Source organism: Pinus tabuliformis, chromosome 6 (genome assembly GCF_031772625.1).
Source record: "Pinus tabuliformis cultivar Carrire ecotype Pingquan chromosome 6, CPIR1, whole genome shotgun sequence".
NCBI lineage: Eukaryota > Viridiplantae > Streptophyta > Pinopsida > Pinales > Pinaceae > Pinus > Pinus tabuliformis.
In genome coordinates, this window is record NC_142292.1 from 870,047,935 (window position 1) to 870,073,524 (window position 25,590).

Genomic DNA, 25,590 nt, shown 5'->3' on the forward strand with positions numbered 1-25,590 from the left:
AGCCCACATTTAATTATGAAATATAATTTCAAGTGATTAAATAAAAAGAATTTATATGGTCATCAAGTCGGCTTCAATCTATTGGAGGGAAAAATATTAATTTGAAAATTTGAAATTTGTATAAGTCGGCCTCATGTCGACCTGACCCCAAAGAGACACCTATTTGGATTGGCAAACAAGTATAAATACCCCATTGGGGTGATCTCCAAAAGCAGTTCGGATGGCACTAAGATTTTCGAAGGTTTCTCTCTCTGTGGATTCTCGCAAGGGTTATGGTTCAGAATTACACTTCGCTCTGCCTCAAGATGACTCTCTCCCTTCGCATTGGTTACAAGACTTCGCATTACAGGACTATACTCTCACAAGTCTATTCTCTCGCTCAAAACTATACTTTTATGCTCGCTTGTTCTCGCAAGACTATTGCTCTTGGACTATACTACTCTCGCTACAGTCTATACTCTTATGTTACAGGACTTCTCTTGTTACAGTGACAAAATTAATCTCTCGCTCATGACTATCTCGCATACGCTACAGGACTTTACTATGCTTTTGTATAGGTCTATAGTCTCGCATGGATCTGCTTTCACATCTTTGTTCTATGATCTCGCATTGGTATGACAGTGTCACATCTCTGTAAAGAGCAATGGTCTTGCATCTTTGTAATGGATATGATTCGCATCATAGTATTATGTATGGCATCAATTCATTGTTCCTCTGTGATCTTGTTGGCATCGATACACAATATTATGTATGGTATAGTGTGGTATCGCGATTCTCTACAGTAGTTTATTATTGTGATAGCTCTATTGTGACTTTATATTATCCTCTGCAATGACAATATATTCTTCCTAGCAGTGTTTTATAACCCTATGCTTGAATGATTTATGGTTGCCAACAATGACTATAACCTTGATGTAAAGACAAAAATAAGGGCTTCTTCCTTGACAGCGATCTTGTCTCATGGACAACAATGTATGACAGATCAAAACCCTTGTGGTAGTAATGATGAATAATGGGTGTCAGATATGGTGGTGTGATTTGGCAGCAACATGCTCGAATTATTGAATGTCAATTCACAAACAAAGTTGTAAACTGGCCTAGGTAGGCCCTAGGTGGCTTGATGTAATGATGTATCTCACTATAGATGTACTTTGTATCTCAGCTGAATAATTGATGAATATCTAATAGAAGAATAATTTGGATGGGTATTCCCCTTTGTGGGGCTTTTCCCTAGTCTCTGACCAAAATTCCGGTGTCCCTTTGTGTGCATGCTTTTCTTTTGTTGTTCATGTATGTTTCGCTGCAAATATTGATGTTATTATTATTTCTACATAATTGCTAATCATGTTAAGATGTTATGGCATGAATGTGATATCTAAAAGATGAAAAGTTTAAAATGCAATAATCTATTGCAAAGAACAATCTAGCCCTAAGGAAAAATAACATGGTATTAGAGTTGGGTTGAAGAAAAGTCATTGAAGATCACCACCTATGAAGACACCAATGGATCATGCAGAGTGAAAGATGGCAGAGACCTAAAAGAATGCTAGGGTTTGAAGAAAACCCAAGGGAAATCATTTTGTTCTTTCAATGGAGGTTAGTGTTGAGAAATCTATACGGAAATAGTTAGAATGATTTCTCTATTCTTGGTAATTTCTTATGATGTCTATTTACTTTTTCTTACTTATTAGCCTCTTCTCTTATTATTATGTTTGTTCTTATCATCAAATAGCTACCAAAACAAGAAAAACAATAATACGCAAGAAACACAAGATATAGGCTGCAAGCTAGGGCCAAAACCTCTCCACTTGAGAGGAAAACCTGTAAATCTCTTCTCTTCTGATAAATTCTTCATTTGATGAATTCCAAGACCTCTAGACCAAGACCAATACCCTTCCAAGACCAAGTTTGACCTTCTTGATGATGTGCTCCCTTTGTCTAATTCAAACCTAGTTAAATCTCTTCAAACAACACAACTTCGACTGTTAGCTTCATATTTTCAGCCTCTAATGCAAGTCTGAAATTTTCAGCCCCTGCAACTACCACTGCATCCACACGTGTGACTGAAAATTAGCCTTCCAAGGCCTCCCAGCAGCTTCGCTTGACTTGCTTCCTTTTCTAGAGCTAGATAGTGACCTAATAGGATCCTCTTTTAGCAACTTCGATCTTCTTCTAGCAACTTGAGAATTTCAACCTTGAAGCAACAAACCCTAGCTCTTCTTCTTCGCACGTGTGAGAGAGAATTAGCCCAAAATCTTCTTCCTTCATCCTTCTCTGCTAGCCTTCTTGCTCTTCTTCTTCACTTAGATGATGAGAAGTGAATGTGTGTCCAAGGGAGGTCGAGTTCCTTCCTTTATATAGGCTTCTAAGGTGGATGAGGCTCCTCAAAATAGGCCAACTTCTTAGCTGGCAGGCCGACTTGGTCTTGGAGGGTATTCTGACACTTTTAAATACAAAAATAATTCTTTTTACAAGTTACAATGTGCCCGATGGGGTCTTCAACATATGACAATGACTCTTTTGACTTCTTGACCTACGACAAACCGTAGATGCACTGAATGGGTGCTTGACCTTTAAAATAAACGACCTTGAGCGTGAAACCCATGCTTCAAAATAACAATATTAATTTTTCTTTTATTTTACAATATACAAGAATTAAAAGTACATTTCATATTTATGAAGACCAAACCTAGTTACACATTTTTCAATAGTTAGGATTTGTGAGAAAACCCTCAAAGAAGCTTTGGATATGGTACAGGTCTACAGTAATGAAACCATAGAGTGAAACTCTTTGATATGATATGATTTAGAAGAAACCCTAAGTCATGATCTTTCAAATTGAAGCTAGGGTTTGGAAGAAAACCTAGGAGTGGCCTTGATATAAAAAGGAGCTTGGTATGATTCAAAAGCTTTTCAGTTATTCGAGTAGCCCATGAAAAATTTAGAGAAACCCTAGAAAAAGGTACGATGCAGATTCAGAGGTCATTGATGGATGGTCTTGGCTACCACTGAACAAAGCTAAAAGATACAGGTGGTGCTTAAGAGGATGCATTTCTTCTGCCAACGGCATATGGTTGATGGATAGTGGAAACTCATGGAAGTCAGATCAAGTGGGAGCAAATAGCTTCCTACAATCCTTGTTAAAGATAAGTATATTCAAGGTTTATGATATTATGTTATTGTTTATATTTGTCATTTTTGGACTATTGTTTATTCTTCATGCATGAATATTTGAATTCTTCTTTTACTAATTTCTTAAATGAGGAAGTTGATCTTTCTTAAAGATCATCATAATGTGGAAGCATCGCAGGAATAGTTAACACTTAGAGGGAGTTGAGAACCCCCTACAATCCATGTTAAAGTTAAGTACTTTATAAATTTATGTCATCACTTTGTGTCACTATTCTTGTTAATTTATTCTTTTCGGTTATTGTTGATTCTTCCTGCATGAGTATTTTATTTGTTTCACTAACTTCTTGGATGAGGATGTGATCCATCTTGAGGATCATCAAGATGCAGAGTAATGCACGAAGAGCAAGCTCCTAGAGGAAGTTGATGCAGGCAACTTCAAAGAGAGTCGGTGCAAGATAATGCAAGAGCCACTCTCACATCTAGAGAAGGATGATAGTCCTGTTTCACCACCAGGTATACTTTCATTGTGATTATTCACTTTGCCATTATTACTCTTGCTCTTGTCTTGGGATTAACAGGTGCTTTAAACGGATGTGAGGACTAAGTCCTCTATGTTGATATCAAGAAGCGTTGAAAAGTGTAACTAGATTTTGTCTTCATAATGACGTTTAATTATGATTTTATGTAATTGATGAAAAGAAGAAAAATAAAATTATTTTGTAATGCTTGAATCATGGGTTTCATGCTCAAGGAATTTTATTTTTAGTAGAAGCTCCCATTGAGAGCTATTAGTTTTGGTCATCAAGTCATAAAGGTTATTAAGTCAATGTCATGTAATGAAGACACATTTGGGAAAACTGTAAAAGATAAGTCAAACTCTCCAAGACCTTGTCACAAGATCCCCCTTGAAGTCAGAAAGAATAAGATGATTCCAGAAAATACAAGTTGGCCTAGGCACTAGGACAAGTCGGTCGATATCTCATTGACAAACCACTATTTACAGGCAGCTCGGCGTTCATTTGAGGACAGATTTCGGTCAAGCATCCAAGACAAGAAAAGGGAGCACAAATCACAAGAAGAAGCAACCTCACAATCAGCGAAGGGAAGGAAAGGGAAAGCGAAGTTTTGTGGGACTGTTTTTGGGCTAAACTTCTCGAACGTGTGGCATAAACTAGGGTTTCTGCAGTGGTGTCATATTAGTCCTTGTAGCAATCATCAAAAGGTCTCCAAGTCAGCTTCTTTACAAGCGAGTTCACCTAAAGAAGTCTCCAAGTATAGCGAAGGAAGGAAAGTATCTCCAAACTCTATCTTCCTCCTCCCATGTGCGAAATTACAGAGGTACAAATTGCAGGTCTATGGAATGAGGTCGAAATTTCAAGGTAGCCGAGAAGTGCAATACAAGAAGGCATGTTGACTTGTGTTGACTTAGGAAAGAAGGAGAAGAAGGTCTTGTGACTTGGTCTTGGAGAGGCAAATAGGTCAAGGGCCTTGGTCTTCGTATTCGTCAATTGAAGTCTTTATAAGAAGAATAATTCGTTTGGGTTTTCCTCTCAAGTTGGAGAGGTTTTGGCCCTAGCTAGTCGCCTACATTCCGTGTCTCTTGTCTCTTTATTGTTTATGCTTTGGTAGATGTTTGATGAAGAAGAACACTATAATAATCTAACTAAAGAGAAGATCCTAATATAAAGAAGTAAAAAGCATTCACAAGTAGTTATCATTATATAGAAATCTCCTAATACCATTTCCCTAGATTTCTCAACATGGAATCAGAGCTCAGGTAACAAATCAAGGAAAGGGCATCTCATCAAGGGACACACAAGCACTCAAGGATCAAATCTCGATGCACATCAAAGCAAAGTCAAAACCTACAAAGAAGTGTCAAAATCCTGGATCGAAGAAGAAGTCTACACCAAAAGAAGTCTTGGGATCCTCAAAAGACCACAAAGACCCTACTCATGTTGAGGAGACCTACAAATCAAAGTATCTTGAAGACTATTCATCCAAGAAAAGCAATATCAAGGACGTTGTCATCATCTTCAAAAGTTCTAAGCAATTTCCCTTTCGTTGAAGCAAGGCCCTTACCATTGAAGAAGATCATCCTAGAAGCATCAAAGACTTCATCAAGAAGTCATCATCATCAACAAAGGACATCACCATCAAAGGATCTAAAGTGATCTCCCTCTTTGTGGAGTCAAGGATCATTCTTGAAGAGAACTATATTCATCAAGGAGAAGTTCTCTATTATCTATATTATCATCAAATTCAAGGAGGCAGCAAGTGGAAGAAGCATCTTCACAAGTAAGTATATTTATGTCTACATCTAAATTTGTCAAAATATCTTTTTGCAAGGAAAGCAACAAATTGGCTAGGGCTTCAAAATATCTTGCATGGAAGAAGAGGACAGATCTGAATCTCATTGAAAATGAGGTCATGGAACATGTCAAAGGCTCAATCACCAAACCATCGAAAGAAGATGCTCAAGCACTTGCAAAGTTTATGAAAGGGGAAGTAAGGGCTCAAAGGATTCTCATAGAATCCATCAAGGATCCCCTCATCCCATATGTATCTAAACTCGAAACTTCAAAAGAAATATATGACAAACTGGTAGAGTTATTTTCCGTAAGTACTGCAAGAGAAGTTATCTCATTAAGGCAAGAACTCTACAAGCTAAGGATATCAAAAGAAGAAGGAATAGCCTTATACATTATGAGGATATCTGAAATAAGGAATCAACTTCAATATTTGGGACAAATAATGTCTGACAAGGAGATGACCACTGTAGTACTAAATGCACTACCAAAAGAGTGGGGTAACTTTACCTCAAGCATTTATGGGAAGAAAAAAGCTACTCCATTCCAGGATCTATGGTCACTATGCAAGATTGAAGAAATTAGGCTGAAGGAAAAAACTGAGGTAGAATCAAATGAGAAAAATCAAGCATATGCTGCTATGGCAAAGAGAAGAGGAAATTCTGGGAAATTTAGTCCTCAGAAAAAAGAAGAAGAACATGGCTAAGATTCAATGTTATGGATGTCAAGAATATGGGCATTATAAGAGAGATTGTCCTAAGCTCAAGAAGGACAATAACAAAAGAGGTAGAGAAGAAGCCCATATCACCGAAGAAGTGGAGGAAGCTGAAAAGAAGAAATCCAAGAAAGAGGAAGTAAAAGATCTCTACTATGATTGAGATAGTCTTCCTCACCTAGTTCTTTTCAAGTTTCTGTTTTCAAGTTTTCTGTTGTAAGATATGGCTATCATGAGTCAATAAGGAAAATGATAGGATGCATCATGGCATCATAGAAGCATTAAGAGCAAGAGCTCGTGACATCATCATAGAGAGGCATAAAAGATAGCTGAAGTGTTCAAGAATCTAGGGCATATGAGTTAATGAGATTCTTCTTGACTTGATAACTATTTGTGAGGCTTTTTAATTTTCTTATTACCACAATCTTCTCTTTAACATTATTAGAGTGTGTGTTCTGTATTTCAATGAATAGCTACCAAAAGGAAAGAGACAAGAACACAAGATGTTGGCATCCTGCCAAGGCCAAAACCCCTCCCTCTTGGAGAGGAAAACCCACACATAATTCTTCTTATAAAGATTCCATTTGACGAACACCAAGACCATGACCCTTGACTTAATATGCCACTCCAAGACCAAGACACCAATCCTCTTCTTTGTCACTGTTGAGATCATCATCATTGCTGCACCACTGAGGTCTTCATTACTGCTGCAACACTATTGCTGTACCTTCATTGAGGACTTCACCATAACAAAGAGATCATTGTTGCTTCACCATAGCTGATCCATCACTTAAATCTTTCATTGTTCTTGAAATCATCATTAAAACTATGAGATCTCGATATTGAGTTATCTGTGTATATATCTACGATCGCTGCATCGATATCTTTTCATGATCAATATGAGAATGAGATTATGTCTTTGTTCAGTTCATCACCAATATGTCGAGACAAAGTATTATGTGAATGTGTTATTGTAGGATCACAGTAGTACCGAGACAGAGATCATATATATTGAGACAGTAAGTGTGTATCTTGCATCGGGATCTTCATTATATACCTATAATAAGACTGTTCGTATGTCACAAGCATGCCGAGACAGAGGAACTATTTCAATGAAGAATGTCGATATAGTGAGGAGGTCGAAACTGTAAGAAGGTCGGAACTATGATCGCCGTGCTTGAGTTCTTTTCATTGCACCGAGATCATTACTACGCTGAGATCAAGATTGCGTCCTCCTATCATCATAGATGTGTTGTGTCTATCTAATATGCCGAGAGTAGGTGTGCTCTCTGCATACTACAAAATCCTTATTAGATTACCCATCTGAAGAACTGAGATTGCAATGTCTTACTCACTGTAATTGTCCGAGATCCTATAACTATACCTCTGAAGAATCCGAGATATCTTCTCTTACTTTTGCGCAGATCCTATTGGGTATATATAGTGGTCTATCCTATAGGAAAGCCGACTTGAATTCATGAATAGAAGTCTTCTTCTTTGGAGGATGGTGATTGTCTTGGAGGGCTACTTGACACTAGGTTGACCCATATTCATGCTCAAGAACATGACTTTGATTCTTTGACCTTTCCTAGACCTATGGAATGAGCAAGAAACTCATTCAAATAATTTACAAAAATAATATTTCTTTTTCTTGATAAGTACAAAGATCAAAATTTCATTTACAAATACCAAACCTAGTTACACTTTTCTTCAACATCAAGTCTGTGGTAGTCACCTATGGAAGGATATAGCTCTTGGTAACCTCATTAGAAACATAAGCGGTACTTATGGGAAAATGAAAAAATCATCTAGTACAAAGCTCATCATACAAAAGGAAGCATTGGCTGAATGAGGATACTCAAGATCCTCAGTTGGAATCTTCATCGAAAGATTCACCGATTAATAGGAAGCAAGTGTTTCATCAAGAATTCCAACTTGTGGGAATTCATGGGATGGTGGAATGATGTCAAAAGAAGTGAAGCAGATCAAGGAATTGAAGGTCTTTCAATCAAGGAAGTTGTTGAAGGGAATCTAGATGACCTAAAGGAAAAACGAGGTATGTATGCTTGTATTTGATAAAATAGAGTCATGTCATATGGTTGCAAGTAACATGAATGAATTCTCTACCTTGAGAGCATGACATAATATGTCCTCATATGAAATATGAGGTGGTTGACAATAATTAGAGGAACTCTGATTGAAAGTTCCTAGGAAGAAAAATGTGTGAAGAAAGAAGGGAAGAGATCGTGGAATATGAAACTATGAAAAAGGCAATCAACATCCAAGGATTGAAAGATCTAATTAGGATATCTCCATGAAAGGTACGAAGGCTTTGATGAAGTCTGAAAAAAGAAAGAGCCCCTTGACAATATATATCTTTTGTAGATGTGTCAATATGTATGTTGGATGCTCATGCAAACTAGTGTAGCACCACCCGCATAAGACCCGCGAGTACCCGCAGGTCTTGGCGGGTTCTATACCGATCCGAGTCACTCACATAGAACCTGCGGTTAAGACCCGAACTTGGCAACTATTTCATTAAACCTGTCTACCCGTATAAGACTCACAGGTTTGGTATAAGACCCGCATCAGACGCTTATAAGACTCGTCGACCCTCAGAAGGCAATTTTTTTTTCTCTTATTTTTATTTTTCTTTTCTTTTTTGGAAATGAGGTGGAGGGAAAGGGAAATTGGAGGCAAGAAAATGCTTTATAAGCACCTCTCTCCCTTCCATTTGTCATTCACTTGTCATTTGAGTGTTTGGCTCATTTCTATGAGTGTTGAGTGACTCCATTGCACAGTGAAGGAGCTCTTGGAGGAGGCTAAAGGAGATATTCATTGCTTCGCTTGTCTCACAACTAAGCTATACATAAGTTATGTTGGCCTAACTACAGATAGTCACATGCAATCAACAGTATTGAGTAACCACATATTAGATCATCAAGCAAACACAAAGAGCACACCAGAGAGTGTGAACATTTACCTTTCTAATCACTGAGAAATATATAAATGTTAAACACAATTTCACAAAACACACTGGGTTGTCACAAAACATGTCTTTTGAGCCTAGGCATACATGTACTTTTTATCTTCGATTTGACTCATTTTCTATTCTGTGAAAATTGGAATGCCAGCTACACAAATTTTTCTTCTTACTGCCTATTCTCAATCTCCCATTGTGACCACCCTTGTGTCCACAATTTGACATTGCAGCTTCTTCCTGTCTTTCAACCTAGCTTTGCAGGTGTCTTTTGATCTGCAACCAAGCATTGTGGTCGTTCTAGGTTTCACCTATCCTTACGAAATCATGGAACTGTTAAATGGACCACAACCAAACCTAACGGGTTCTTCACTAGTTGTGCCATATTTTGTCTGCACCCTAGACTTTTGGATCTGCATTTGCCCACAACATCATCCACCCTTAACTGCCAGACTTCGTCTACAAATCCAGGAATATTATCTGGCTCTACTGTTTTGCAGGTTTCTAACAATTGAATCTGCTTGATAAATTCTGCTTCAAAATGCAAAGTATGCAGTCAATAAATTGAATGATATTGGAGAGGACAAATAAACTTTCAACATCACAGGACTGAGCAAGCAACTTGAAGGATGCCTCTTTCCATTAGATTATTGAAGATCAATCTCCAACTATTCAACTTTTTTCATCCACTCTAAAAGAGTTAATAATTTATTACGCACTGTCTGTTGTTTAAATTGTGCAGAAAATACCCGCCTCAGGAGGCACAGACTGGGTCCTACTCTGCTTTTGTGACAATTTTTTCAAATCTTCTTCCATGTTAACTTTCAAGTTTCACCAATTGAACAATATTTTTTTTTTTCTTTTTGCAGTCTCATTTATTGCTGCTCAAAATCTTCAATTTGAATCTTACACTACTTTATTTCCTCTCGTATTTATGTCTTCTTGTTGAACACCTTCCTCGAGTATCATCTTCACATTTGGTTGCCATCGAAACTACTTGAATTGAAACTACTTCAAGTATTCTATAACAAAATTTCCAGTAGTGAATTATTTTATCTTCTCCATTAAAACCATAGAAATTTTAGTTCTAATTTGTACTCTGCCAATTTCTCTCATTTATGTTTTTTTAGTAATTTCAAGGAACTTATAGATATGAGATGATGTTATGAATTATTGCATATAATGTAGTTTATATAGCTTATAAGGATTGAATTTGTCATTAGTTTCTTTTTTGTGCTTAAAATTTAGCATATTTTAATGTTTTTTTGTATTTTGACGAGTCTTATACAGGTCATTCCTGAGTCTTACAAAAGTCGACGAGTCAATAGCCAAACAAGTCTTATACGAGTACGAGTCATGCAACATTGATGCTAAGTTACCGAAAACGACTAAAGAATTTGCCGGAAACGAAAATCCCCGTTTCCGATACAGAGACCGATACGATTCTTGTTTGAAACACTATAAAAAAGTTTGTGTCGTTTCAAAAAATCGGAAACTTCAAATTTGGAATTGGATAAGTTTCCAAGGGATTAGAAATCTGGAAACAGATCCACGAAAATCGTGATCGAAATCCACCCTTAAAATGTTAAAAAGGATGAAAAATTGTATAGCCATAAATAAATAATAAAAATGAAGAAATCAGATTTGCAAATAAACTCACTATAAACACAGTCTCATAATGTCTCTTCTAAATCTTTAGAAACAACAACACTCCATATATTTATCAAGGATTCTTACTAAGAAAAAGATAGATGTTCAAAAATGCAAACAAAAGGGTTTGATGAATGTCTTCGTAAAGAGATTTATTTGAGCAATTAATTTTCAGTTTGGTTAAGGTTTTGTTAATTGTCATTGATTTTGCTCTTGATTTCATAAATCCCTCCAATATAACAAATCTTCTCTAGCCAATCTTTTGCCTGCATATAGTCAAGAGACCAAGCTGACGTTGAGAAGATTGAAATGTTCAAATAAGTCTTGACGAAATATCCCAATGATCCCATGGGCCTTTTAATTGCCATGCAAGGAAGATAGATATCATCTACCATGCATGACACGTTCTTTGAAGGAGTTGGACCCGAAAGCACAAAGGTTGTAGCATTTCTGATTACATTACTAATGATGATGATAATATGTTGAATGTTATAATAATCATTAATGACGATGACTATCTTTATGCTAAATTGATGATGATGATTTGTTTATGTTGAATTCATGACGATGATTATGTATTTTTAGATATAGATTCTAGATTCTAAAAGATGGATGGTAATATATATATATATATATATATATATATATATATATATATATATATATATATCAATCAATGTGGAAAAAGTCAAAGTCGGGATTAAATCGGCAAGGGTCTAGAAGTTGAAAAAGTCGTTAAAGTCGGGAGTTTTTTGAAAAACTCAGCAAAATTAAAAAATAAATACAAAAATATTCATTTTTTAAAAAATCCAGACTTTTTCAATAAAATCCAGACTTTTTCAATAAAATCCCGATTTTTTCAAAAAAAAAATTAAAAGATCGTTAAAGAAGCTACCTCATTCACGATTTTTTGGAAAAAGTCCCGATTTAATCTTGACTTTTTCAACTGGGAAAAAATCTGCAAAAAACCGGCCGATTTAATCGACCAGAGGAAAAAAATCATATTTTGGGGATTTAATCCCGATTTTTACCCAACTTTTTCCACACTGAATATATGCATGTCATTTCCTTGTCCTATCATATCCTGGTTTTTTGAAAATTTGTTGTATCTATTTCAAACCCCCTATCCGTATTCGTTTTAGTGCAACTTAGCATTGATGCAAACAGAAAGATGTCATGATGAAAGACCATTACAAACGTAATTTTGATTTAATGTTCATTTCTTATTTTTGAATGATATATGGATGGGCTTATGTGTTGAAGGAAATGTAACTAGGTTCGGTCTTCATAAATGTACTTTTGAGATTTGTATTTATTCAAGAAAATAAATATTATTTTTATAATCTATGTCAATGAGTTTCTTGCTCATTGAAGTAGGTCTAGCACATGTTAAAGTGTTATAGGTGAGTCAAAGAGTCAAAAGAATTATGTTGAAGACCTTAAGGGTATGTTACAATATGTATATTTATGTATAAGAGTCAAAGAAGACACCTCCAAGCAAAGTCAAGTCTCCTCCTAGTAAAGCCACCATCAAAAGAAGCAATGGCACCATTAAAGGCACCCATCGAAGCAAAGGAAGTCAAGTCCTCAAGGTAGCAAGTCAGCCTACAAGTTGGCCTAAAGGAGAGGCAGTCCTCTCTATATAGAGGTCATCCACTCCCTCAAACGACAAGCGACTCACTCTGAAATCAGCGAAGATAGAGGATCGAAAAAGCCGAGAAAGGGACGAGAAGGAGCCTCTAGTGCAGCGAAGAAGCAAGAAGGAAGAGCTAAGGTTTTGGGACTTTTTTAGGACCAATACCAACCACATGTGCAAAGAAAAGGACAGGCTATCTGCTGTTAGTACAGCAACAAGTTACCTCCCAACATACCTCATCGTTTGGGCTACAAACTAGGCCTACTAGGCCTCCTATCCAAGCGAAGAAGGAAGGACCTCAAGCGAAGGAAAGAGGAGCCATATAACATCAACAAGACCTCTCACACGTGCGAGAATTAGGGCTGCAGTGCTGTCACACAAAGCCTACAACTATACATCAAGAAGGAACTCTGTTGGTCAAGAGAAGGAAGGAGTATCCTTAGGTGAAGGATCTCACTAAGTACAAAGATAATTGTCTCTTCTAGAAGGACTACTAATAGTGGAAGGAAGAACGAAGTGCCGAAAGGAGGACAAAGTGCCGGAAGAAGGTGGACAAAGTGCCAGGGAAACATAGTGTAGAAAAAAGGAAGGACTTGACTTGTGCTTGGAGGATCTTCTAGTCAAGGGTCTAGGGTTTGGCATTGATCAAGAAAGAAGCTTCAATAAGAGAAAACTTACCGAAGGGTTTTCCTCTCAAGAGAAGAGAGGTTTTGGCCCTGGCAGAGAGCCAATATCTTGTGTTCTTGTTTTATGTTTTTAATAGCAATTTGATGAAGTACACACATGTGCATTAATAAGAGAATAAGAAGATTAAGCTAACAAAGACAAATTGTAAAAAGACTTCACAAATTGTTATCTAGTCCCGAAGAATCACTCTACATCTCATTGCCCTAGATTCTTCAACATGGTATCAGAGCTAAGGTGACACATCAAGGAAAGGGCATCTCAAGAACACTCATCAAGGAAGGACATCTACAAAAGTTGAAGCATCAAGCCAAGAAGTCTCTATCACATCAAGGACAAGAAGGTCTATCATCTATCATTCATCAGGGGAGACTACAAAGCTAGAAGAAGAGCCTTATATAAAGGCACCTACAAAGAAGAGAAGATCAAAGAGGGACCTACATCAAGCCACAAATCATCAAGCAAGTCTCATCATCAAGCAAGCCCACTTGGAGAAAACATCTTGAGGAACATCAAGATTCAAGGAAAGCAAGCCATCAAGACTTCAAGGAGAAAAGAAGTCAACTACATTTCAAAATCTATCAAGTAAGTATATGTCCCCTTCTGAATATACATCAATGTCTTTTTGCAAGGAAAGCAACAAATTGGTAGGTACCAATAACTTTCTTGCATGGAAGAAGAGGACTGATCTACTTCTCAAGGAGAATGAACTTCTAGAACATATCAAAGGGAATATCACTATCCTTGCTAAGGAAAAAACTCAAGCCTTAGCCAAGTATAATAAGGATGAGACAAGAGCTCAAAGGATTCTAATAGAATCTATCAAGGACTCTTTCATTCCTTATGTCTCCAAATTTGAAACATCAAAAGAAATTTATGATAAGCTAGTAGAGCTATTCTCGGTATCCACAGCCGAAGAAGTGATATCTCTAAGGAATGAATTGTACAAGATGAAGATAACAAAGGAAGGAATAGCTCCCTACTTCATGAAAATCTCTGAGATGAGGGATCAACTTCAAGAGCTAGGGGAAGTCATGTCTGACAAAGAAATGACAATCGTAGTACTCAATGCTCTACCTGAGGACTAGGGTAACTTCACATCAAGCATATATGCCAAGAAGGAAGCTACCACACTAAGTGAAATGTGGTCTCTATGCAAGACAGAGGAATCCAGACTCAAAGCTAAGGAAGATGTGGGATCAAAGGAGCAAGCATTTGCTACCATGGCCAAGAGAAAGGGAAAATTTGGCAAATTTGGTCCACGAAGAACAAACAACAAAGACATGTCCAAAATCCAATGTTTTGGATGCCAAGAATATGGACACTACAAAAGGAATTGTCCTAAACTTAAGAAGGACAACAACAACAAGAGAAAAAGGGAAGAAGCTCATATGACTCAAGAAATAAAAGAAGAAGACAAGAAGCAAAAGAAGGAAGATCCTCTAGATCTCTACTATGACTAAGTCAAACTCTTAATTAAAGTCTTCTTTCAAAGTTTTGAGTAGGATAGGAGCATGTAGGAATAGAATAAAATTGCATGGCTAGAAACATCTTCTAGAATCTAGAAGCATGAAGTACATAGAGTTATAGATACTCATGTAGAAAGAGAATTTATAAATGAGAACAAAATGCATGGTTAGAAATATCTTCTAGAATATAGGAGCATGGTAGATATAGCTCAAGATATTCATGTAGAAGGAGCATACCTAGAATAGGACCTCATCCACAATGAAAGAAAATTGATCATGATTAAGAATCTTAGAAGACCTCCATCATCAAAAGGAAAGAAACATTTGCAGGGTAAGGGTCTTCAAGATCCTATGATGGAATCTTCAAAAGAAGATTCATAAACAAAAGCAGATGTCTCATTGGGAATCCCATTCATGGGATTCAAGAAAAGGATGATATGCAGGCAAGCTAAGATGAAGCAAGAAGGGCCACACCAAGGACAACCAAATGAAGTTAAGATGATCAAAGGAGAATCAAGATGAGGTATGTATGCATCAAAGTTATATCATTGTTTTAAAAAACGGCCGTTTCGATACCGAAACGGCCGAGTTGATCCAAGCCGATACCCTCAGCCATGGCTCGGCCTTTGAAACGGTACATTTGGCCGAGTCATGGCTGACTCGGCCAACTCGGCCATTTCCGTTATGACTCAGCCGAGTCACAAAAAGTCGGCCCAGAACACATTAAACAGCGATTTAATATTTTTTTAATGGATTTTTAAGGTGATTTCTAATTGGTTTGGACTCCAAGGTGTTATATGAATTTGCTAAATGTCATTTGGGGTCCATTTCCCCCTCCCAAACCCTATTTAACACACTCAAGTGCTCTCATTCTCTCACAGCAATCTTATGCATTTGAGTGAGAGTCTTCTTTGAGAGTGAGTGAGCAGTTCTTGAGCTTGTTTTTGGAGCAACAGTGAGGAGTATTGTAGCTGGAGTGAGGAGCTTTTTGGGCAGCCATTTGGAGCAGCATTGAGGAGTTGATTCTTGGAGCAAGCTTGAGGAGGCAATTTGTGCCTGGAGGTATTTTTTTTCACCTCTATAAATATGTTTTTGCTTAGTAAATTTTAGGTGCATATCTAGAAAGCTTAGAGAGTGTTTTTTGTCAAATAAATGAACATTGAATCAATGTTTTTTTTTTTCATTTTCAGTTTGTTTGCTTTCATTTCCTAGTCAAAAAATGGCACCTAGAGCAAGAGATCCTGCTTGGGCATATGTTGAAATGGTTCATAGTCAAATGCAATGCAAATTTTGCCCTAGGAAAATTAAGGAAGGTCCTGGGGGCATTAATAGGCTGAAACAACACTTGGCAGGGATTAGAGGCCAAATTACCTCATGTACCTCACCAAAAATTGGGGAGATTAGGAAGCATTTGTTGGCCAGCTTTGAGAAATTTAAGAAGATAAGGCTAGGCAAAGAGACATACAGGCTGAAATTGGGAGGAAGAGGGAGATACAAAAAATGATGGCTACCAACCCCCATTATGATTTCGAGAGTTCTTCATCTATCCCTCAAACTGATACATCCAACCCTTTCCGATATGTTCCTCCCTCTTTTGGTTTTGTTCAAGATAAGGGAAAGGGTAGAATGAAAAAGGGTGATGTGACTATCAAAAGTTATTACACTCCCTCCTCTCCATCAGATGCACATGGTCCTGAAGTTAGTAAAACTCAAATGCAGCCCACTTTAGATGACCATTGGAAGAAAGAATTGAGGCAGACTGCTTGTGAGTACATAGCTAGATGGTGGTATGATGCTGATATCCCCTTTAATGCTGCTCGTTCACCATATTATGAACCTATGTTTGATGCCATACATGCTGCTGGAAAAGGCTTCAAAGGCCCTACTATGCATGAGCTAAGGGGGTTTCGTTTGCAGAAAGAAATTCAATCCATTAATGAGTATTTGCAAGAGTTCAAGGACTCATGGGCAAGAACAGGGTGTACCATCATGTCCGATGGATGGACTAATCAAAGAAACCATACCGTCATAAACTTTCTTGTCTTCTGCCCACAGGGAACCATGTTTTTAAAATCAGTTGATGCATCTGATAAGGTAAAAGATGGCCACTTGTTGTTTCAGCTATTGGATCAGGTTGTTGAGGAGGTGGGGGTGGCTAATGTTGTTCAAATCATCACAGATAATGCCTCTAACTATGTTCTTGTTGGTAAACTGTTAGAGGAAAAACACAAGACCATCTTTTGGACCCCATGCGCTGCACATTGCATAGACCTCATGCTTGAGGATATTGGAAAATTAGATTGGGTCAAAAACACTATAGATCATGCCAAAAGCATAACAAAATTTATCTACAATCATACATTGATTTTGAGCCTCATGAGGAATCACACTGGGGGCAAGGATATTATTAGGCCTGCCATCACTAGATTTGCTACACATTTTTTGACATTGCAATCTATGCTTTCCCAACATAGAAACTTGCAAAAGATGTTTGCCAGTGATGAATGGAATCAAAGCAATTGGTCTAACAAACCGGAAGGCAAAGAATTGAAAAGGAAAGTCTATGAAGAAACTTTTTGGAGAAAGGCAGCAGAGATTGTGAAGCTTGTTGAGCCACTAGTTAAGGTGTTGCGGTTGGTGGATGGGGAAAGGTTGGCTATGGTCTTCATTTATGAGGCTATGGATCAAGCAAAGGAGCAAATAAAGACGGTATACAAGGATAGAGTGGCAAAGTAAGGGCCCATTTGGGCAATCATTGATGAAAGATGGAACAATCAACTCCATCGCCCTATACATGCAGCTGGGTATTTTTTGAACCTACGGTATCATTATAAAGCTAAGGAGTCAGGAGCTTTGAGAGGGGAGGTCAGAGATGGACTGATTGATTGCATTGATCGCATGATCCCATTGGAGTCTGATCAGCTGGAGATACACCGACAAGCCAATATCTTCAGCAATGCATTAGGTACCTTTGGGAAGAACCTAGCAAAGATTGCAAGAGAAGCAGATGAGCCAGGTAAACAAAAATTTCAATTTTCAAATTCTTAATAGTTTTACTTTTTTTTTAAAGTTTGTTAAATCGTTTATAATTTGAAAGTTAGATATAATTTGTAATTTTGTTGAGCTAACTCGTTACACTCCTATGTTTTTTGCAGCACAATGGTGGGAGGCCTTTGGTGGCCATTGTCCTGAATTGCAAAGGTTTGCAATTCGTATTTTGAGTCAAACTTGCAATGCATCTGGGTGTGAGCGCAATTGGTCTGTCTTTGAGAGGATTCACACAAAGAAGAGAAACCGTTTGGATCAAAAACGGTTAAATGATCTAGTTTATGTCCAATACAACCTTCGACTCAGACGAAACCATTTGCTGAACAAAAGGCCTGATTCAGATCCCATTGTGTTGGAAGACATTGATCCAACATCAGATTGGGTAGTGGAGAGTCATCCAGCATAGTTTGATCTTGATGAGGATCTTGATTTAGATTTAGATTTCGAGACATCAGTTGAACTTGAACATGCTGTTCAACTTCAGCCTGTTCAGTTGAATGCAGATCCCAATCCACCAACCTCAGTCTCACAACCAGCAAGGACTCCAGTTGTAGGTGCTTCCTCTGCTCAGCCACGACAGAAGCGCAGTCGCATATCTACTCTATCTCAGCTTGCATCTGCTGCAGTTGCACAGCCTGAGAGTGGTACCACTTCTACAGTTGCAGTTGGAGATGATGATGATGATGAGGAGCCATAGGGCCCCCTGTCTGACTCTGATGATGATGATCCAGAGATTGATTGACATGATCTTGGCTCCTCTGGCAGAAGCTACTAGCCAATAGTACTAGTACTGGAGTCTGGTCACCGTCACAGTTTACTTTTGTTGTAGAGGCCATTTCTAGCCTCCTTGGTTATGTGTTTTTTGTTTTGAGTCTTTGATCATGTATGACAGTTGACTATGTATTGCCATTGGGTACCATTTTGATATAATGGATTGGTTCATGAGCCTACTTTGATCATATGTTGTCTTCCATCTATATTATGATGTTGTGTGTTTGGAAACATGAATGAAAATCTTTAAAATTATGTTTAAAATCTTTAAAATTATGTTTTTTTATGAAAAAAATAAATATTTAATGTATTTTTTACAACGATCGAGTCATTGAAATCGAGCCGGCCGAGTCATTACCGTTTCGGAGTCGGAGTTGGAGTCGATCCTCGGCCGAGTCGGAGTCGGAGTTGGAGTCGATCCTCGGCCGAGTCGGAGTCGGAGTCGGAGTTTTAAAACTATGAGTTATATCATGTTATCATATGCCTATTGTTGAAGTCATGGGAATAGTTCTATGACATGATCAAATATGAAAGAATATTTTTCACCAATGACATGCTCGAAGGCATGTACAACAATGCAATGAAGGTCAACAAAAGGACATACTCACATAAGTAGCGTAAAATTGCTGACTAAGAAGCAAGTAAATAAGAAACGCTGACTAGTCCTAGAAGCAAGCAATGAAGAAGTGCTCTCACAAGGAGCAAAAAGTGGTTGACCAATCTATCCAAGAAGAAGCAAATGAAGAAAGAGATCAAGCATGTGAAGAACACCATGATCACCAAGAATCACTATTTGACAAGATACTTTGAAGACATCTCCCGAAAGAAGGCATGACAACTCTGACAAAGGAAGAAAAAGATCAAAGGACCCTTGACACCTATGAAGGCCTTGGAGATATGAAAGGTGCAGATAACTGATTCTACTCTACAAAGATGTCATGATGAAGAAGCCATCCAATAAAAGCACCATTTAATGTTGAAGCAATATCAGGATAAAGTCATGAAAGTCTACAAGATCAAAACATGGGAACAAACAAGTACAAAGAAGCATCCATGTGAAGAGTAGTCTGAAGCATAAACAAGACGACAAGGAATAACCAGATGATAAGAGAAACTTGATATATGACAAGAAAGCCAATTTCCACGAAGGAAGCAATGACATGACAAACCAGGATGGAAAGTGATCGATGGATGGTGCCCTACCAAGAAGAAGTCTTAACAAGGACTTCATGACATGAAAGGAAGGAAGGAGATCAAGCAGTTGGAGGAGCCACAAAGAAGAAGTTGTTGATGCATGGACAAGTCCCTAGCTAAGAGGGAGTTATAACAAGTTCCCAATTACAAAGGAACTTGGACAAGTACCTCATCAGAGAATACTTGGACATGTCTTCCTCAATTGAGAGGAAGTGATAGACACAACATTCTTGTCTTCACTTGGGAAGAAAGAATGGAAGGATTGGCTAATCATCTGGCATTCGATACTCTTTGAGGATGTGTAGGGCATCCAACACAAGAGTAGGCAAGACAACCGATATTCTTTGAGGGTTGGGAACCCAAGACAAGAATAGTCCTAGAAGGTCATGCTCAGTGAACACCCGCGCAGGTATGTACCTTGAGAGACAATGACTAAGGTGTCTATAACTCATTGGTCTCACCAACATTGTGCTCTAATCTATTGAGAGATAGAGCTATTAGTCAAGGCCTTGTTGTGGAAACAATGTTGGTTACTATGATGCTATAACAAATAGATTGCCAATCCGGTTTCTCTTCTGTGAATTCTTCAAGATTGAAACATAGCCAAACACCTTGTAATGTTGTATGAATACCTCCCTAGTTAAGAGGGAGTGTTGAAGGAAATGTAACTAGGTTCAGTGTTCATAAATGTATTTTTGATATTTGTATTTATTCAAAAAAATAAATATTGTTTTTATAATATATGTCAATGAGTTTCTTGCTCATTGAAGTAGGTCTAGCACATGTTAAAGTCCTATAGGTGAGTCAAAGAGTCAAAAGAATTATGTTGAAGACCTTAAGGGTATGTTACATTATGTATATTTATGTATAAGAGTCAAAGAAGACACCTCCAAGCAATGTTATCAAAACCGAACTGGTCATTGAACCAAAAAGCCTTGTGGATTGGGAACCAGTCGAAACCAGACCGGAACCAGAAAAAACTGATTTACCAAAAACACATAAAATATTCATATTTTAAAGAATAACAAATATATTCATGTGCATCCATATGAATCCAAACCATTTATATACAAATATGCAAAAGTTCTCATTTATATAACAAGTAATAGTGCATATAACCAAAATAACACTTAGTGCAAAACATCGTTGAACCAAAAATGTTACAAACATCAAGAAGCAGGCTCTAAAAGGCCTTTATAGTCCAAAATAACATGATAGATCATAGTATTATACTACAACCTACAATACTACAAGCTACAGCTACAACAAATCAATGATCAAATCATCAATCATCATCTAGTTCCTAATTATCCTCCTCATCCTCATTTGAAGAATGAGTAGCATCCAAGTTTGCAATGGGATTATGGCTTGATTCCCCTAGCCTTGAAGTTGCTACTGGTGCTTCTTATATATCTGCCTCTGCATCCTGTGGAGGTGGTTCCAAGTCCAACCAAGAAAGGTCTTCATTATCAAATGTTGGTGCTTGACTCTCCACAACCCATTCTGATGTTGGATCAAAGTCACCCAAGACAATGTTGCTTGATTTAAGGGTTTTATTCAACAATTGGTTGCGCCTCAACCTAAGGTAGTACTGAACAAAAACCATGTCATTTAACCGCTTTTGCTCCAAACGGTTCCTCTTCTTAATGTGTATATTCTCAAACACACTCTCCAACAACTCTCCAAGACTCCAATCAACTCTTCAAATCTGCAAAAAATCTCCCTCAGAACAACCATGACAAAAACTCTGAATTCTCCTCACTGAACTTAGCTCAAGAATTGCAAGGGACTCGAATTAATAGTGTGAGTGAAATAGAGGGGATGGGGGTGTTTAAATAGATTTAGGGGGTGCTAGAGTAGCATTAGAAACTAGGAAAAATTAAAAATAAATAAATAAATAAAAATTTTATGCGCAAGCTGTACAACGATGGGCCTTGTGAACCGATTCAAAACCGATCTGAAACCAGTCTGGTACTGAACCGGCCGGTTCAGTACCGAATCGGTCATTTCCGGTTTGGAGGGCCAGTTCGGACCAGTTTGCCTCCAAACCAGTCGGACCGATCGGTTTTGCTGGCACCAGTTTGGTTCCGATAACACTACCTCCAAGCAAAGTCAAGTCTCCTCCTAGCAAAAAAACCATCAAAAGAAGCAATGGCACCATTAAAAGCACCCATTGAAGCAAAGGAAGTCAAGTCGGCCTCAAGGCAGTAAGTCAACCTACAAGTCGGCCTAAAGGAGGGATAGTCCTCTCTATAAAGAGGATGCCCACTCCCTCAAACAACAAGCAACTCACTCTGAAATCAACGAAGATAGAGGACCGAAAAAGAAGCCGAGAAAGGGACGAAGAAGGAGCCTCTAGTGCAACGAAGAAGCAAGAAGGAAGAGCGAAGGTTTTGGGACTGTTTTAGGGCCAATACCAACCACACGTGTGAAGAAAAGGAAGGGCTATCTGTGGTTAGGACAAAAACAAGTCACCTCCCAACATACCTCATCGTTTGGGCTACAAACTAGGCCTATTAGGCCTTCTATCCAAGTGAAGAAGGAAGGACCTCAAGCAAAGGAAAGAGGAGCCATATAACATCAACAAGACCTCTCACACGTGCGAGAATTAGGGCTGCAATGCTGTCACACAAAGCCTACAACTATACATCAAGAAGGAACTCTATTGGTCAAGAGAAGGAAGGAGTATCCTTAGGTGAAGGATCTCACTAAGTACAAAAGATAAGTGTCTCTTCTAGAAGGACTACTGACAATGGAAGGAAGAACAAAGTGTCGGAAAGAGGACGAAGAGCCGGAAAGAGGATGAAGTGTTGGGGAACGAAGTGATAGAAGTAGGTGGACAAAGTGTCAAGAAACATAATGCAGAGAAAAGGAAGAACCTGACTTGTGCTTGGAGGATCTTCTAGTCAAGGGTCTAGGGTTTGGCATTGATCAAGAAAGAAGCTTGAATAAGAGAAAACTTACAGAAGGGTTTTCCTCTCAGGAGAATAGAGGTTTTGGCCTTGGCAGAGAGCCAATATCTTGTGTTCTCGTTTTATGTTTTTGATAGCAGTTTAATGAAGTACACACACATGAATTAATAAGAGAAGAAGAAAATTAAACTAACAAAAACAAATTGTAAAAAGACTTCACAAATTGTTATCTAGTCCCGAAGAATCACTCTACATCTCATTGCCCTAGATTCTTCAACATTATGCAGGGCTGCCAAGGGAAGAACTATGTATGTCTTCCACAATTGATGCCCATGTAGTAGGATAAAAGATCCTTAAGGAAACATGCCATGAAGAAAGCAACGTGGCATGAAGGAAGACCAAATATGGACTAATGGATCACTTTCCAATGAAAGGACTAATGACATGACTGACTTATGAATGAAAGTGATGGCTGGTTTGTGCCCTACGAAGAAGTCTCAAAAGATGTAGACTCTATGACAAAGAAGAAATTCATGACATCAAAGGAAGGAGTTCTTCAAGCAGCTAGTTGTCCCATGATCTCCACCTGAAGAGATGCTGAAACCAAGTTCCTGGTGAAGAAGGAGCTTGGGTACATTCCTGTTTATGGGAATGGGTATGTCCTCCATAAGTTGAGAGGGAGAGATAGACACATCATTCTTCTCCTCACTTAGGAAGACAGAATGGAGGATTGAGTAAACATCTGGCATCCGATACTCTTTGAGGATGAGTTAGGGCATCCAAGATAAGAGAAGTCGCAAAGGACTGATATTCTTTGAGGATTGGGAATCCAAGATAACAATAGTCTTGGTGGAAGGCACTCTGAGAACCCGAGTAAGGTATGTTCCAAGAGAGACAATGATGAGGGTGTCTATACATCATTAGTTCCGCCAGCATTGTGCTTTGATCTTGTGGAGAGGTAGAATGGTTAGTCAAGGCCTTGCTATGTGACAATATTGGATGATATGATGATGTACAGATGGGTTACCAATCCGACTCTTCTTATGAGAATTCTTCAGATTGAGAATGTCCAAGTACCTTGTGTAAATTATGAATACCGCCCTAGTTAACGAGTGTTGAAAAGTGTAACTAGGTTCGGTTTTCATAATGACATGTGCAATTATGATTTTATGTAATTGATGAAAAGAAGAAAAATAAAATTATTTTGTAATGCTTGAGTCATGGGTTTCATGCTCAAGGAATTTTATTTTTAGTAGAAGCTCCCATTGAGAGCTATTAGGTTTGGTCATCAAGTCATAAAGGCTATTGAGTCAATGTCATGTAATGAAGACCCATTTGGGCAAATTGTAAAAGAGAAGTCAAACTCTCCAAGACCTTGTCACAAGAGCCCCCTTGAAGTCAGCCTACAAGAAAGAATAAGATGATTCCAGAAAAGACAATTCGGCCTATATCTCAAGGACAAACCACTATTTATAGGCAGCTCGGCCTTCATTTGAGGACAGATTTCGGTCAAGCATCCAAGACAAGAAAAGGGAGCACAAATCACAAGAAAAAGCAGCCTCACAATCAGTGAAGGGAAGGAAATGTAAAACAAAGTTCTGTGGGACTGTTTTTGGTCTAAACTTCTTGCAGGTATGGCAAAAACTAGGGTTTCGTCAATGGTGTCATATCAGTCCTTGTAGCAGTCATCAAAAGGTCTCCAAGTCAGCTTCTTTACAATCCCAGTTCACCTAAAGAAGTCTCCAAGTATAGCGAAGGAAGGAAAGTATCTCCAAACTCTTATCTTCCTCCTCCCACGTGCGAAATTGCAGAGGTACGAATTGCAGGTCTGTGGAAAGAGGTCGAAATTTCAGGGTAGCCGAGAAGTGCAGTGCAAAAGGCAGGTTGAATTGTGTTGAGTTAGCCAAGAAGGAGATGAAGGTCTTGTGACTTGGTCTTGGAGAGGCTTCATGAAGGTCTTGTGACTTGGTCTTGGAGAGGCTTCATGTCACTGCTTGTGCGCCGACTTGACACTATCCCTAGGCCGACTTGTCACTGTTTGGTAGGCTGACTTGTTGTTTGCATCGTAACAAGGTCTTGGAGGGTCCTTTGACTCTATTTTGACTCAAATAAAATTTCTTTTACAATATGTAACATACCCAAAAGGGTCTTCCATACATGACAATGACTCAATTGACCTAGAAGCACTCAATGGGTATTTGACGTAAAAATAACTTTCCCTTGAACATAAAATCCATGTCTTAAGAACAACAATAATAAATTTATTTCTCTCTTTACATTAAATACATAAAATCATGATTACATATGTCATTATGAAGACCGAACCTAGTTACATATTTCAACAGAAGGAAGGACTGTTATTTCTCTCATTTGCAGAAGTTTGTGCCTCATGAGAATGCCATTGTGTTGAAGGATGAGTTAGTTGGTGGGTCGAATTTCTGACTGAGCAAAGGTTGAGTTCTTACTTAGTGGGCTAAGCTCCCCTCATACAAGTTGCTGGATGAAATCCTCTTCCTTGTTGATGACTCAAGTGCATAAGGGACAAGTTTAGTGGCAGCCCAAGGAAACCTCTGCGTATAATTGAAGCTTGAAGATAAGTTTGTTGACTTGGGTGAGTAGAACAGGGGTCGTATCTCCCTTTTTACAGGCTGTACAAATCATTATTGTCAACCCCAGTGTGGGAACAACTATGCAGAGAGTATATCAGTAACAGAGGGGACACATTTATTATTTCTGGGTTATCTGGGCACCTGGAAGTGAAGTGTATCTCTGCTAGGAGGGCCATGAAAATTCTCACTATTGCTGAAAGTGCGACTGCTGGTTATTGGCTGTGTTCCTTGTACATTTCTGCATTCTGGACCTGAATACATATATATTTATATTGTCACTGTGGGGAGCTATTTGTATTGCTGGAGGTACTCTGATAACATAATATTCATCTACAGCCATTGTCTCTTTTACCGTTAACTGATATGTCCGATCTCAGCTCTTTTGTCATTACCAAAGTATGTATTACCAGTGGTATGTAAGCCTCTAGTTTCACTATAAATTTGATATCAGCAGTTCTTAAATATTCCTATTATGCATGCT

At 38.2% G+C, this 25,590-nt stretch overlaps 1 protein-coding gene across 3 annotated transcripts in view; it reads right to left on the reverse strand.

Moving 5' to 3' along the window:
* The window catches only part of LOC149261654 (P-loop containing nucleoside triphosphate hydrolases superfamily protein), a 407,150-nt gene that overhangs the window by 73,154 nt on the left and 308,406 nt on the right, over positions 1-25,590 (reverse strand). The window lies entirely within an intron of this gene.